Genomic DNA, 14,371 nt, shown 5'->3' on the forward strand with positions numbered 1-14,371 from the left:
TCACAAAACTTTCAAGATAAATATTAAGGATGATGGAGAGTTAGATTAGTTTTAGTACGATCTCGAAAACAGTTAGCTGGCTGGAAGTTTCGCTCAGGTCAGAACGCCAGTGAATACCCAAGGGTCGTTCATAGTTCGCGGGCGAATCGCTTGCACAATGACCGGTTTGCTTTGTGCGACGTGTCATCGACATTTGCAGAATCGCTCATTGTCGCAAATGACTCGAGCTCCGCGGCACGAATCGTCGGTTCGAGCAAAAGGCACGCAAAGACTACCTCTCCGCTGGAGTCTGTTCCATCGTGTTATCTATTATCGATTATAAATCGCCGTCGCGTTGAACCTGCGGCTAAATCCGAGATGTATCGTCGTCTCGATGCATCGAATACACGGCGTTAAATCGATCATTCCTTTTCTTGAACACAATGGGAGAAAAGCAACGACGTTGAGCGACGACGAGACTAAATTTAGTTGGACGCCGTGTAAATGGCCGTGAATACTTGGCAGACATCTCAAGGCTCTTTCCGATAACACAAGTCAATCCGGTCGATCAACTTTACTCTAAATTGCCCAGGGAAAATGGAATATAACGGAAATTTGTCTCGTCTCCAGATTAATTCAGGTTGATCCGCACTTTCAAAAGATAACCACGAGGTAGGTTGGAATGACTTGATGCGATAGGAAATCCCGCCACTTAAATGATAATAACAGTCTGGTGTTAATGCATTCCAGAGATTTACCGAGTCGTTTATCATAAATCGCCAATAGTATGCAATAAAATTGCACGTAGGTAATATCAAAACGCAACAAGTAACAACCGATGGGTTCAAGAGAATCCCATTGCTCGTACACGTTACTTCCTCTCGATCTCCAACCCTCAACCCCATCGATTTCTTAAGATTACGGTTCAATCGTCGATTATAGTTACTCCGGATAGTTGCCTGTGGAGAATGGCTATTGCCTGCCAACAGGAATATTAATGCGAAAGTTATTTGCTAGGCCGATCTTTTCCTTCCTTCCCTCGGTATTCACCGGCTCGTCTACCCATTCCCTTCGTTATCCTACATTACTCCCCGTTTAATCTCTCTTTTTCTCCGAGCGAAGGACATCCGGTTTCGTCGTCCGGCGAGCATCCGCTGCTCTGCTATAGAACAACCGGCCCAGACGTGCGAAACGGTAGGAGGCCGACCGGATAGAGAAACGGCTACGAGAGAAATGCTCGAGATGCTTCGAGATACGCAGGCTAGACCGTCGTCGACCAAGTAAATCGCAGATCGTCGCTTCAGATATAATCATTCAGCAGTTTCGCGTCGTGAGATATCTTCAAGTAGTGACACATCGGCGATATTTTTCGTCCAACAACTCTTTACTCTGAGATCGTTCGCGTCGAAGTGAGTCAGTCCAAATAATTGCCGGATCATCGGTCCGAATGACTTCATACTCTTCGTAGGTACTTTAGACGGCTCGACGCGCTAGATAACATGAGGTATTCGAAGTAAATATTAGCGTACTGGATGTACGGTTCGTTTCTTCCGCCTCTGATATCCTGAACCGCCTTTGCGAACGTGATTCTCTAATTGCTCGCTTCGAGCAACGTAATAAAACGCAATGCCCGATTCCTACATTGAGTAACGCACATAGCCGCACGGGCAAATAAACTTCGATTATTATTGTTTCTAGCATGGGCAATTTACGGTAGAACCGTAGAACAGCGAGCCACGGATCTGGCTTACGTTAGTGGTGCACGATCATTCTTAAGCGTCTGGGGCTTGCTCCGTGCAGAAAAATTCCGTGCCCTCGTATAGTAGTTCCTAGATTAGCAAGTCACTAATGACCCGGCCATTCGTCATGCTACATAATTCTCCTCCCGTGTTTGATACTAATATGAATTCGTAGCAGAGCAGCAAGTCGAACTGCTCCTTCGGGTTTCTACTGCTCACGGATATACCATAATGACCCTCTCGCGGCGTCAAGAACGCCTCGGAGTTAAAAGTCCGAATATCTCCCGAATTCGTGCGAGTGACCCAGAATATTACTAACTTCGTGAGAAAACTGGAACGTCTTCTAGTCAAACTGGCTTGCCGTTCCAACCAGCAATCGGTGAGAAGAGGTGCGAGCAACGGAGCCAGAGACCTATATTTACTGTGACTACCACGAACTCACGTAATCCACGAGAGGGAAACCGAAACACCTCCCGCACAGCGTCGTCAAGCCATACGTGCTCTATTAGAGGCAATGATGTTTCATCTATGCTCCATGCAAACGCTTTTCTTCCTTTCGGGACAAAAGTTTCTGTATATACAATTCCTATCGGATTCTTACCGGATCTACGATTTCCTCTGAAACCTTGACCGATATCCGAGCAGATGCTACGCCAAGGTTCTTACGTCGATTGAAAAATTGCACGTGGCTACTTTGCATAATATTACTCGAATAATAATTAAGCTGGACGAAACATAATACATTGTGAGACTTAAGGCGAGATTGCATGCAACAAGTGTTGAAAGTCAACAAGTACTGCTAGCTATAACGTCGTCGCGTTATATCGTTAAATTATTATACATGTGCAACGTGATAAGCTCGGTATTGATCGAATGGCGGCAACTCGTTAGATGGTAAGCAAAACAGAAACATAGCGAATTAATCAACGGTAATGATCTCGAAATACGACCGACAAGTAATTCCCATAGGTTTACCTGGGGATAAGAGAATCGTCTTCACATGTACGTACGTACATCGATACCTGTTTATGCTGGTAATTATTACATCAGTCTGGTAGATAATACTTAAAAAACGATCTATCACAGGATTTTTTCGAAAGTACTAGAGTCATTGAGACAGGAATCGCGCAATGCTCGTGAGCTCTCGCGTGAAAACAAAAACGAACAATATTATGCTATAGTCGTATCGAATCCAGTGCCGTGATAATTTATATTCGAGCAATCTATTTTCTATCACTCGTCGGGGAAAATTCGTGTGATCGAGATTTATCTAAAATAGAAAGTGAAAGGAATAAGCTTGCGTAATTTGTTTTCCATATATTAACAATTACTGCCAGTGTCATGCTTTTTTCCTATCAATCAACAATATTTAATGACAGAATCGCAGTTTCACGAGTTCAATGAAATACGATCGTGAGAAGGAACTTAATTTTATCGAATGATTCCTCGCGGTAGTATTTCCAAGAAAAACTACGTGCAGGTACTCCCGCTTCATTGAAGAATCTCTAAAAGTCAATATGTACCCCGGAAAAAACCTCGCTCTCTGTTACGACTCAACTACGAACTATTTAGTTCGACAATAAGGTTGTCGTAGTGGATACGCAATGAATGTGTGTGTTGTTTACGCCGTGCGTCATGTCTCCTTTCATTTACTAAACTCCTGATCTTTGATGTTGTATCTTCACTATATATTAACACTCGGTTGAATTAGAATTCGCGTGGCACGCTGAATAGGTACACTTAGTACACGTTGTACACAATGACATGTAGCAACGCGTAATACTGAACAAATATTTACTGACGAGCTAGCTAGGAAATCGGGGGGATTCGCGTGAAAACGCGTGTTTGAATTACTAATCGTGCCACGGTATGAATGTCGGTTGACGGCCGTCGAAAGCAAGGCAACTGAAACGTTTCACGAGCGTTTCAAATTCAGATTTTATCTATAAAGAGTGGTTTCGTTACCCTACTTTCGTTGCTTTCCATGGCTTCCATATAATCACCATAATAGCCCGCATAAATTCCCTCCCAATCAAAATTTTCATTTATTCGTGATAGCAAACTTGATAGACACACGATGAGCAAAAACAACCCGTTTATGGGTGTTCCAGGGTGAAACAGCTCCTGATGAACAAGAAGCAAGAAACTCAAAGCGTCAGACACGAGGCGAATAGACGAACTTTCACTTTAATTCGCTGACGAGAGGTCGCGACCTCGGTCGATTCGACCTGATCGGTATATAAGTTAATGGTATTTTAACAAGGATCATATTCGGGTATCCAGCATAGCTCTGCTTATTCATTCAACTTTTGCCCGAGACCGTAATTAACAAGCGTAGGTAGGTACGTTGATATCGATGGCCGGTAGCACGTGAGGTTCCTCATACGGCAGGATCCTTCTGTCCTTAAAGCTGGTCATGATTCATTCATGAGGCGAGTCTTCAATTGCAACCAGCAACCAGGGAAACAAGCACAACCGTAGATAAGTTTCGCGATACTCGATGTCAATTTCTCGCTACATCCTTTCCAGAAACAAGTATTAGCATCAAGGTCGCCGAAATTACTGGACGAATATTTCTATTCAATTGCGGTAATTAATTCTATTAGGACTTCGGTATTAACTGACAATGACACATTGAATGGGCTTAATTATTCGATTTTCAGACCTGAATGACAGAGTCGAACGAAAAACAGACATAGAGCCTGGGCGGTGTTATTTCATCGATTCGTGTTGCTTCAGGCAGATCGTACGAAAAACTATCGTGTCGAAAGTCCGGGGAAGGAAGCGGCTTCGACCTTCGACGACGCGAAGAAGAAACAACCCACGGATTTATCGACGTAAAGGTCAAGGCACTCGAGAGTATATGTATATTGAGTCGATGTCAAGGCCGACGTACTTACTGAACGATACAACGCCGTGCGCGTGTGAATTTTTCATTGGAAAATCGGTCGGTTCAAGGTTTACGAACTGATGAGTCAGAAAGGAAGAAAATAAAACAACGAAAGAAAGAGAGAAAGATTGTGAGATAAAAGTTAGAAATTTTACGAGTATGCATGAAAATATAGGGCTACAGAGGCATATATGTGTAGTTAAATGATTAAATAGTCGCGATCTTACAAACAATCTATTCGCTATATACAAGCTATAGGTATATTAAAAACATTCCCATATCAGACGTAAATTCCTTCTTTCAACCTTCACGTTTGACTCACTGTCCAAACACGAGATATCCTAAGCACTTTAACAAGCACATCAACAAAGAGACCCAAAACGTTTCACCAAGACTGATGCTACTTACTAACACATTTTCCATACACGCTAATACGAAAATTGCTATTGAACGTATAAACGAAACGAGGTAACGGGAGAACATGCAATCTTCCTAGTGGAAAGCAATCCGAAAGAACAATGTGTCATGCGGAAAATGGTCGAGGTCCGTGTGTGAGAAAAATTCTCTGAGAATGTTTAGCGTGCTGTTAATGGTGAGTACATACAATCGGGGATGCGCGCACTTCGTGTCTAGATATCCCGTTGCGAGCTCGTTCCTGCCGCCGCTGCTGAGGCTGTTGCTCGTGAGCAACACACAAATACCGAAGATCCGGCAAGGATCGTTATCTCTCGAGCTTGCCCGTGCAAACGAAAGAAATGCGACCCGTTAAAATACGCGGCGATTCGTTCCTTCTCACCGTGTGAGAATTACGACGTGATGCGCGCGCATTGTACGCCATGCTCGATTTTTCGCAAATGATTACGTTCGAAAAACAACGCGATTATGAGTAAAATGAGTGTTTACGATGATAACGTGATCGAAGCCCAATGACAGTACGTTTAATTTTGTTCGATCGACGCGATCGAGGTAACAATTACGAAGCCATTATATAACGATCGTATAATTTTCGTTTGCACGTGGAACAACTCCGACTCTCGGTTTCGAAAGGAAAAAGGAGAACGCAACGCGTACAATGCTCAAGGGAAACGAGGATCAACCATGCAGGTGTACGAGTAGAACATAACGCCAGGTACCCTGTTCCGCTTTCCACAAGAAATGCAAGAAACAACAACTCCGACGAGTCGAGGTCGCCTAGAGCGTCTCGGGTTCGCAAGCCCATGGAATCCGAGGGGATCGCAGCCGTCGTCGTATTCTATGCCACCTGGCAGCGAACTGACAGCTGGTGGAGACCGACGAAATAGAAAAATGAAAACAAATAGATACCTGTAAGTTGGCAGATTCCCACCTGTTGATTCAGCGTCGACTAGGTTTTCTTGCGGTTGCTACGCGCGGGCCCGGTTCCAACGGACAAACGATATCCAGGATGACGACCGGTCGTGGTTCGTAGAAGGCACACAGAGTAAGTCGGAGAGAGAGGTTAGAACGATCGGTAATACCGTGAGAGCGACAGAGACCGAACGAGCACATCCACTGTTACACGCACAGCACGTTAACGCGCCGGCTGAATCCTGCCCCGCTTTACACCACGTGCGAGATCTTTCGTTAATAATAATCGACCGGTAAAACGATCGTGTTGTCACGGTGACATCGTCGCGGGGGCAGGTATAACGTTAATGCGCGAACAAGCGTCTTTCTTAGCGTCTCGTGACGACGACAGAAAGGACACCGTCATTCCACCGTCGAGTTCGGAACGAGGCGCGTTCCACGATCCACTCCGCACGAGCTCTGATACACGACTGTAGCCGAAGTTGCACGACAGCATGACCGAGCAGAGGGGCCGAGAAACGGCGAACGAAGCCGAGTCGGCTCGACTCTGACCGACCGCGGCCGAACCCACGAGATGGAATGCACGCGGACGGAAATCAGGCGGGATCGGAATCGGGATCGAGCTTGGGTTTGCGCTCGGGCTCTCGGGATTGGGCTCGGACTCTCCGGTTCGAAGCCGACCCAAGGCAAACGACCGCTCTACCCCGCTTCTTTCGTTCCTCCGCGCCGTACTGCCCCCACCGGCTGGTATAATCTATGTCTATTATCCTCCTCTCTGTGTTTCTTTATTCCCTATATACCGGCATCTTTGTCCCCTATCTTCCTCTCTTGTCCGTGATGTTGATTTTCTAGTTTGTTGTAATATTCGCCATGCGAAATTCGCGGTCGAGATAGACGGTAATTAACGTGCTGTTACATCTAGACTAGTATAGCGACTTCTTTCTGCAATTTTCTAGTTTTTAATCATTCAATTGCTTCTCTTGAAATCGAGAGCAAACTAAACCGAAGTTCGATTTCTTTCCGATTCATCGTCGCATTTGATAATTCTCAGCTTGACGATTGGTCTCTATCGAAATCGTCGAGGAAGTGAAAGCAATTTATCGCGATGACGTTTTCACTCGCGATGTGGGTGTAGCGCAATTGTTAAAAAAGAAAGAACAGATAAAAAAGGCGCTTGGAAGTTTCTTTTCGTGCCACGTTTGTTTCGTCGTGCAACCCGTGTCTCATTTGCATATCCCGGAATGTGAAATTGAAGATGATAAATAAGAGCAAAAGTTATTTAATGGCAAAACCCGGTACCAAGGTGCGGGATGAGACGTATAAAAATTCGTGGCGTATCGCGTACGCGAGGCGATACATTTCTTTTCCGTCAAATCGAATGTTATCGTTAATCACATCGGATTGCCGCGACGAAGATAAAGTGGCTCCCTGACGAATTTACATTAGCGCACAGCGGCGATGTCGTCGAGAAATCCAGTCTTGCAATTAGAACGCTCGCTCTTAAAACCCATACGATGATATCGGAATTACGCGGCAAACCTTTTAATCCAACACTCTGTGATAATATGTTAATATTTCAAGGAATGAAGGAAGTCAACTTAACCTCCATACGGGTTGTACCGGTTCGCATAGGAAGAAAGTTCCGTCGCGTTCTGATGAATCTTCTAAGCGCAGGTGTTGTTTATTCTTCGAAATTGTTCCACGTGGGCGGTAATATTTCTAGAACGCACACCGGCCAGCTTTATTTAGATCTAATCTCGTAATCGCGTCATTAAGGCCTTTTCTCGCGCGTTTCACTTCTTCGCAGGTTTCTTGACACCATTCGATCCGGTGAACGATGGCAGTAAAACGAAATTCAATGATAACGGATTACCGTTCCTGTAGATACACCCGAATGTTTATCGTGGACATCGGTGGTCTCTCCACAAAGAAATGTACATTCTCGATACCATAAAACTCGTGGCGAGTTCTCTCGCTTCCTTCACCCACGCGGCCTCCGTCCCATAAAATGTGACTAAAACGCGGCATACCCGCGCGTTTATTACATGTTTATGAGTATACTTACATAATGCTGTCCGTGTACGTTTCAGTTCGGCGAGACTTTACGGGTCGGCCATGCCGTTTACCAATGTAACGTAAAAATTGCGATTTCGTATTTTCGAGGGACACGCACTATTCAAAATACACTCTTGTCCGCTAATGAATCTTTGATATCCATTTTGAATCTCCCAAATCTTTCGTCCCTTCCTTCCAAAGAAGTCATAAAGGAAGAAAAATCGTAATTTAATTCGAACAATGATCGATTCCTGTACACTTTTCGTAGAAAGTTTATGAATGCTGCTGCACTCCCACGTATTCAACATTCCTCTTGTTCTTGACCAGTTTGAAAATAAACAGGCGTCCGTGCGCTCCGAGTCACACACGAGCCACTACGCATACCACCGTGCCACGTTTAGTAAGACGCTCCATCGTTTCATCGTCTTGCTGACCATCTGCCTTGCCTTTTGTCAAGGACGACGTTGTCCATACCACTGCTTGGAAGTTGAGTCAATGATCGCTGCTATTAAACTATTCCTAAATACCCGAGAGCACGGCAGATGATCGACTACCAATCGCGTTTACTCTCGGTGACGGCCATCGAACAGAACGCGGCGTCCTGCTCATGAACGCGCCGCAGCTCGCTTGTTGCTCTGTTAGGCTCTCTGTCGCGAAAGAAAGCGAAGGTATGCGCAACCCGCGTGTCACTGTCTGCTTGTATTTAAATTGCTGTGCCACGTATCGATCCGCGGCATTGTCTGTTCGTCACGATACGTGTCACGCACGTGGCTGCCTGTTTCCGATCGTCGACTGGCTCCGACTAGAAGCACCGCGGAGAACACATCGGAGACATAGTTTTCTCGTTAATCACCATGATTACGCTATTTTCTCGTGGCGCAATCGCTTTTGTGTCCTGATGACCGGATCAACTGCCTCCGTTTCGATGCTACAGACCCGCGATTGCTAAATTCGGGATCATCTCTCTAGGATTGTGCAATGTGACCTCCTCCGAAAGGATTTCGAGATTGCATCATTTGAGAAACTGGGTCGAAGATTATTACAAGAACTTTCTCATCTTTCTCATATCTGGAGCAATCAGGATCGAATTTCAGAAAGAAATCTCGCATCTAAAGTAGAAGTGACCGTTCTTCGTGCACTGACACCACGTAGATACTCCGAAAAGGTGATTTAGAGTAGACACGAGAGGAGATCGTAATTTCTATGAATTTAACTAACAGGCGAAGAATTACCAAAAATAAAATCACATTCGCTGCGTGATTTATCGATCGTTTCATTTTATCCGAATTATCATTCCCCCTCGTCAAGTCCTCGTTTGCCGCTGTGCGAACCGTCTAATCTCCGCAACGCTGGTATTGTTATTTTGACACCCATTAAACGTCAATCTTTCCCTGGCAATTTGCCAGTTGTGACAGCCTCTTTGTGTTTCGCTATTTTTCGCGGCAATCGTACTTACACTTGCGACGCGCCACGCGGTACAGCTGTTGTTACGACATCGGTCACTCGGTATCTAATCGCGTTAAATTAATCCTATTCTTCATGGACCGATCGCGGGAACGGTGTGGTATAATTTTAATAGCTATAAATCAAGGAACGCGTATATTTTACCGCTATTTTTAACGGAGGGAAAAAAGGGAAAAAGGCGGTGTGGCAGAAGAGGAGAAAGAGAAAGCACACGTGCAGGCTCGGTGGCGCTGATTGCGAGAGGCACGCAACAATCGCTGCAATTGACCGCGTAATAGAAACGCGTTATGCAGTCTACGGTAGGGGCCGGTAGGATACCGGTCGACCTTGAGAATGGACATGATTCCTTAACGCGCGTTTTCCCTTTTACGGTTGGGTTCCGCGTTCGCGTAATTGCCGCACTATATCGCTCGATTCGCAAAATTTCAGTGGCCCGTATCGCCGAAACGTTAATCGCCTTGTTTCTCCCACCGACCAGTCACGTTCCACCGAAATAACGTTGCAACGGTATAATTTACCGTGATATCGTTCTGTTTCGGCAACTTTGCGCCTGCGTGAAAGCAAACGGTAACTTTTAAAGTTCCGCTCACTTACGACTTGTGTACATCGTTATTCCAGTTGGTCGAACGCGGCCACCCTTCGTAATCTCATTGCGAGAACAACGAAGCAATCGTGACAGATCGATCGTCCCACTTTGTGCTTGCATACGTGAGACACAAAGATACAATGCAAATATATCGTAAAATGTACGTGAATCCGGAGAATTTCGTGATGTCATGAATAAGGCACGATGAAGTCTAAAAAGAATTCTTTAATCGAACTAGGATGAGGTGGCGCGAGAGCAACAAAGGGATCCATCGGGATCTGTTACCGTGTACTTTTTATGATAAATAGATGAAAGTCCATACCGTAGACCCGGCCGTGCAACAAACGGCATGTATGCTAACTAAATGCAAATACATCAGATCTGCATAATCTGCCACGGAATTTCTCTCTGTGTTTCGCATGCCGTTGTCTTTGACCAGCCACTCAGCTTACGCGGAGCGGCGGGCCCTTCCTTGCTGGTGACGTTCGATCCCGACGAAATACCAGCATTCGGACACAAACCAGCTTTTCCGTCAGTGTCCCGGAAACGGTCACAAAAGAATTATAAATCCGGCGAAGAATGAGAAGAAATTTATAATAGAAATCCCTGTATCTGTCATTATCTGTGCTTCGAAGAAAACAGGGAGACTTTCTGGGAAGATGCACATGGGTGACGGTAGCCGCAGGTATACGAGACGGTGCGAAAGTGGAATCTTTAAGGAGCCAGGAGGAAAAGAATTTCCTTGGCGTATCGGTTGGATCGCGCCAGGTTAGCAGGTAGTCGACGATGAATACGAATTCTAACGGTCCGCAGAGGGGACACACGGTCGATGCTTAAGAATTAGCAAGTGCAACGGTGAGATGCTGGCGTTACTTTCGTTACGATAAATAATGGAGGATAATTTTCCACGAGTAAAAACGAATATTCACTGCAGATGTTACAACGTATCAAGTATTATGCTCGTTAAATGATTTACAGACAAGGGGCGCGTTCGCGATTAACGGTCAACAAGCCGTCGATTCGTGAATGACGGGTATAAATAATCGTCCGATCAAGCATGTTCGAACCCAGATTTACCGTGATTTATCTTTCTACGCGTCCCGGCCTTTTACATATAACTTTCCGCTGGATTGTAGGGTAGCTTAATTGACACGTCATCTCTTTTCTTTTTCCACCGACGACCATTCGTCTTACCTTCCATCCAGCGTTGGTCTTAAATCAATTCCAGCTACGGACAAATTACCAAAAAGAATTAATGGTTTCAACGCCGGTCCTAATTGGCCCGAAATCATGCGAACGAGATTCGAGCGCGATGTTCAAACGTTATTCCCGATCGATGACCGTGCCCTTTGGATATAAACAGCAGGAGATCCACCCTTGTCTGATTTTATCTGGCCAACCAAAGTACGTTCTACGCCCACGTGAAATTAATAGGCGCGATTCTTTTCCGGGATTCGCTAGGGAGCCAGCTTAACGCGTGAGCGTACGGATAACCTTTAGAATATTTTAAATAATCCCGTTCCCGAGTAGGTGGACGAATGAATGAATGAAACTACCCACACGCTGACAATGAAGCGCTTTTGCTAATCTGAAGCTAACTCATCGCCGAGTGTAATGGCGATTATGAAACTCCCGCTACAAAGTTGCTTCGCGAACTCGAACGAGTCAAGATATATGGTCCGCATTGTCAAGGAAACTCGAGAACTTAGAAAATTGAGCAAGATACAATATGAATTTTAGATTACTTCACGGAACGTACGACTTCTATTAGTTAACTGTTCCGAAGGCGGATTTTTAATATTCGAATGAGAGTTTTGTGATCGTTTTACATCGGGGGAAAGGTAGGTACGAGATATAGAAATCATTGTGCGTGTAATATCATTTCAGGATTATCGTTTAATTAATAAAGTGAACAGCGGTCCAAAGCGTTTACAGGGAGAGAGTTAGTATTCTCTTCAGCAATCAATTTATAACAAGTTTTCTACTCTTGTACCGCATGCGCAGAGAAAGAAAAGAGTGCTGAAAACTTTGAATTAGTTACATGCAAGCGATATCTTCGACGTGATGCCACAAGCTAACAGGAAAACCACGTCACGCGTGCGACGAAACATAAATCTGCTAGAAATTTTCATACAGTTTCATTTTTCTTGCACATTCGTGATTCTATAATTAATTAATACGATTCTCAATGGGAAAACTTGTCGCCGCGTGGATGGAGAAAAAATTTCAAGAGATTAATACGTAGCCATGATCATATCGACGTATCGATCTTGAAATCTTTGTGGGCGGTCTGACACGACCGATCAAATTAATACGATTCCAAAGAGAATACGAAACTCCATTCGAATGCAGTGAGAAAGGTGATAAATTGCTTACGAGGTAAGCGAGACAGTTACATGGGTGTACAATGTAAGAAATCAGACGACTAGATTGAATTCTATAAATAGCGAAACTTTTTCTTCTACAATCGATTTCTATTTTAACATAAATTTTTATTAGAAGTAATTGTTGTTTTTCTACGGATATGTCGTGCGCAACTGCTAACTTTTCTTGATCTTCTGTTTCATTGGGTGATACAATTCAATCTCCTGCTTTATCAGTTCGATCTTGGCTTTCAGTTCTTTTTTCATCGTTATCATTTTCTGCATTTCTCTCAACTCTTGCCTAAATAAAAACTCAGTGACATCGATCGAGCAAAAACATTTCACGTTCAATAGAGAATGCTTACTGAGCCACTAGGAGTCCAGCAGAAATGCTTTTTTCGTTCAAAGTCTCTCGTATCTCATTGAGCGCCACGTGAGCTTTGTTTACGCGTTCCCGAATTTTAGTGTTCACTTCGCGTTTTCGATCGAGATTCTTTTGCTCCAATTCTATGTCCTCCGTTATGCATACCTCTTTTTCCTTGTATTGAGCTACGCCATTTACTGTTTCTGCGATTCTGATCGAAATGTCACGAGAAAAATCATCTAAAATATTACGTAGTTCATACAGACGTACTTGATTCGAAGCTTTTCTAATTCACGGTCTCTTTCGTCCAATCTATCCTTGTAGCCACAATTGGCGATGTGAAGCGCCTCGTAATCCATCGTAGTCATTCCTTCTCCTAAAGTTTCAGCGATTTTAAGTTGCATATTCAAGTCGTCGAGACGATGTTGAAGAAACACGTAGCTCTGGCGATCTCTGGCCAAGATCAAACGTCGTGTAGTCTGATAAAAAAGGTTCGGAAATTATCGTTGATTTAAAGGGAATGAATAATTGATAGAACAAGTAAAAACACCTGTCGACGTATCAGATTGTCTATCATTTTCTCCGTGAGCTTCCTGCCAGTTTTCGAGAAGACTAAGCCAACGGATATTTCTTTCTGACGGCCGAGAAACAGTCCGAAGATTCGATCATCCTCCTCTTTGAGCGTTATAACCTTTTGCGTGTAATTCTCCATCTCGTATGTCAATTCCGCCTCCCGAGTCAATATCTCGTCGACCTGCATCTTGTATTCGCGCAGCGCTTCCTTGTATATCTCTTCCATTTGTTCGCGGGTCTTTGTGGAATCCGAGGGTGTCATACGTTGCTGAGTCTATCCGAACGATCGCTTATGCAACAAGAGGTCAAACTCGAGTGCCATTGTTCTTTCGCCAAAAGGAGCACTTATGTAATATGGAATGTAAAGCATCGAAAATGATGAATCTGACTATTGTAGCCTGACCTTCTTTATATTTCGAGTGACCCATATTTCCAACAGCCTATTTTTCCTTTTCAGATTGGATCTTTCGGATAGTAATTCTCTCAATTTGTCGATAATCGTTTCACGTTCAGCCGGACTCTAGAAAAGAAATGTTAGGAACCTTTTTGTCATTTATTTCTTCTCCACTTACAATGCATCGATCATATTGTGTGCAAATATCCGAATCAAAAGTAGAAATACTGCGAGCAGCTAGGGACTTACAAGGATAACGACGGTTTATGCGCACCTCTATAGGTATCTCGGCAAACACGTGTTCAGATTCTACCGGACTCGGCGCTTCCTCTATAACCTTTTCCTCGATGGTAGAAACCGTCGTGGAAAGCGACATCTCCTCCTCTTCACCCACTTCTTTCTCCTCGTGAAATTCTTCCTCCTCGTATCTATCATCTTCGAACAGATCCGTAATAACATTCCACGCGGACTCTGCTTCTTTTTCTGATTCCCTCTCCTCGCTTCGAGCTTCTTCCCCTTCCCTTTCTAACCCAAAATCTTCCAAAGAATAAGACACATCAAACTTATACTGTGTGATCTAACGAAAGAAATTGAAGAAAGTAATCGTTCGAGGTGAAAGAGATTCGAAAGAATCAGAA

General features: G+C 44.2%; 1 protein-coding gene across 3 annotated transcripts in view; it reads right to left on the reverse strand.

Annotated features, from left to right (window-relative positions):
• The window catches only part of LOC126919889 (uncharacterized), a 165,034-nt gene that overhangs the window by 121,330 nt on the left and 29,333 nt on the right, over positions 1–14,371 (reverse strand). The window contains exon 1 of one of the 3 annotated variants that reach the window (XM_050729588.1): positions 5,954–6,612. The exons of 1 other annotated variant lie outside the window; for it this stretch is intronic. The gene's annotated coding sequence lies outside the window, so the exon portion shown is untranslated. Of the gene's footprint in view, positions 1–5,931; positions 6,613–14,371 lie in introns of those variants that run through there. One more of the 3 variants, XM_050729580.1, reaches the window with a different exon arrangement.

Source organism: Bombus affinis, chromosome 1 (assembly GCF_024516045.1).
Source record: "Bombus affinis isolate iyBomAffi1 chromosome 1, iyBomAffi1.2, whole genome shotgun sequence".
Classification (NCBI taxonomy): Eukaryota; Metazoa; Arthropoda; class Insecta; order Hymenoptera; family Apidae; genus Bombus; species Bombus affinis.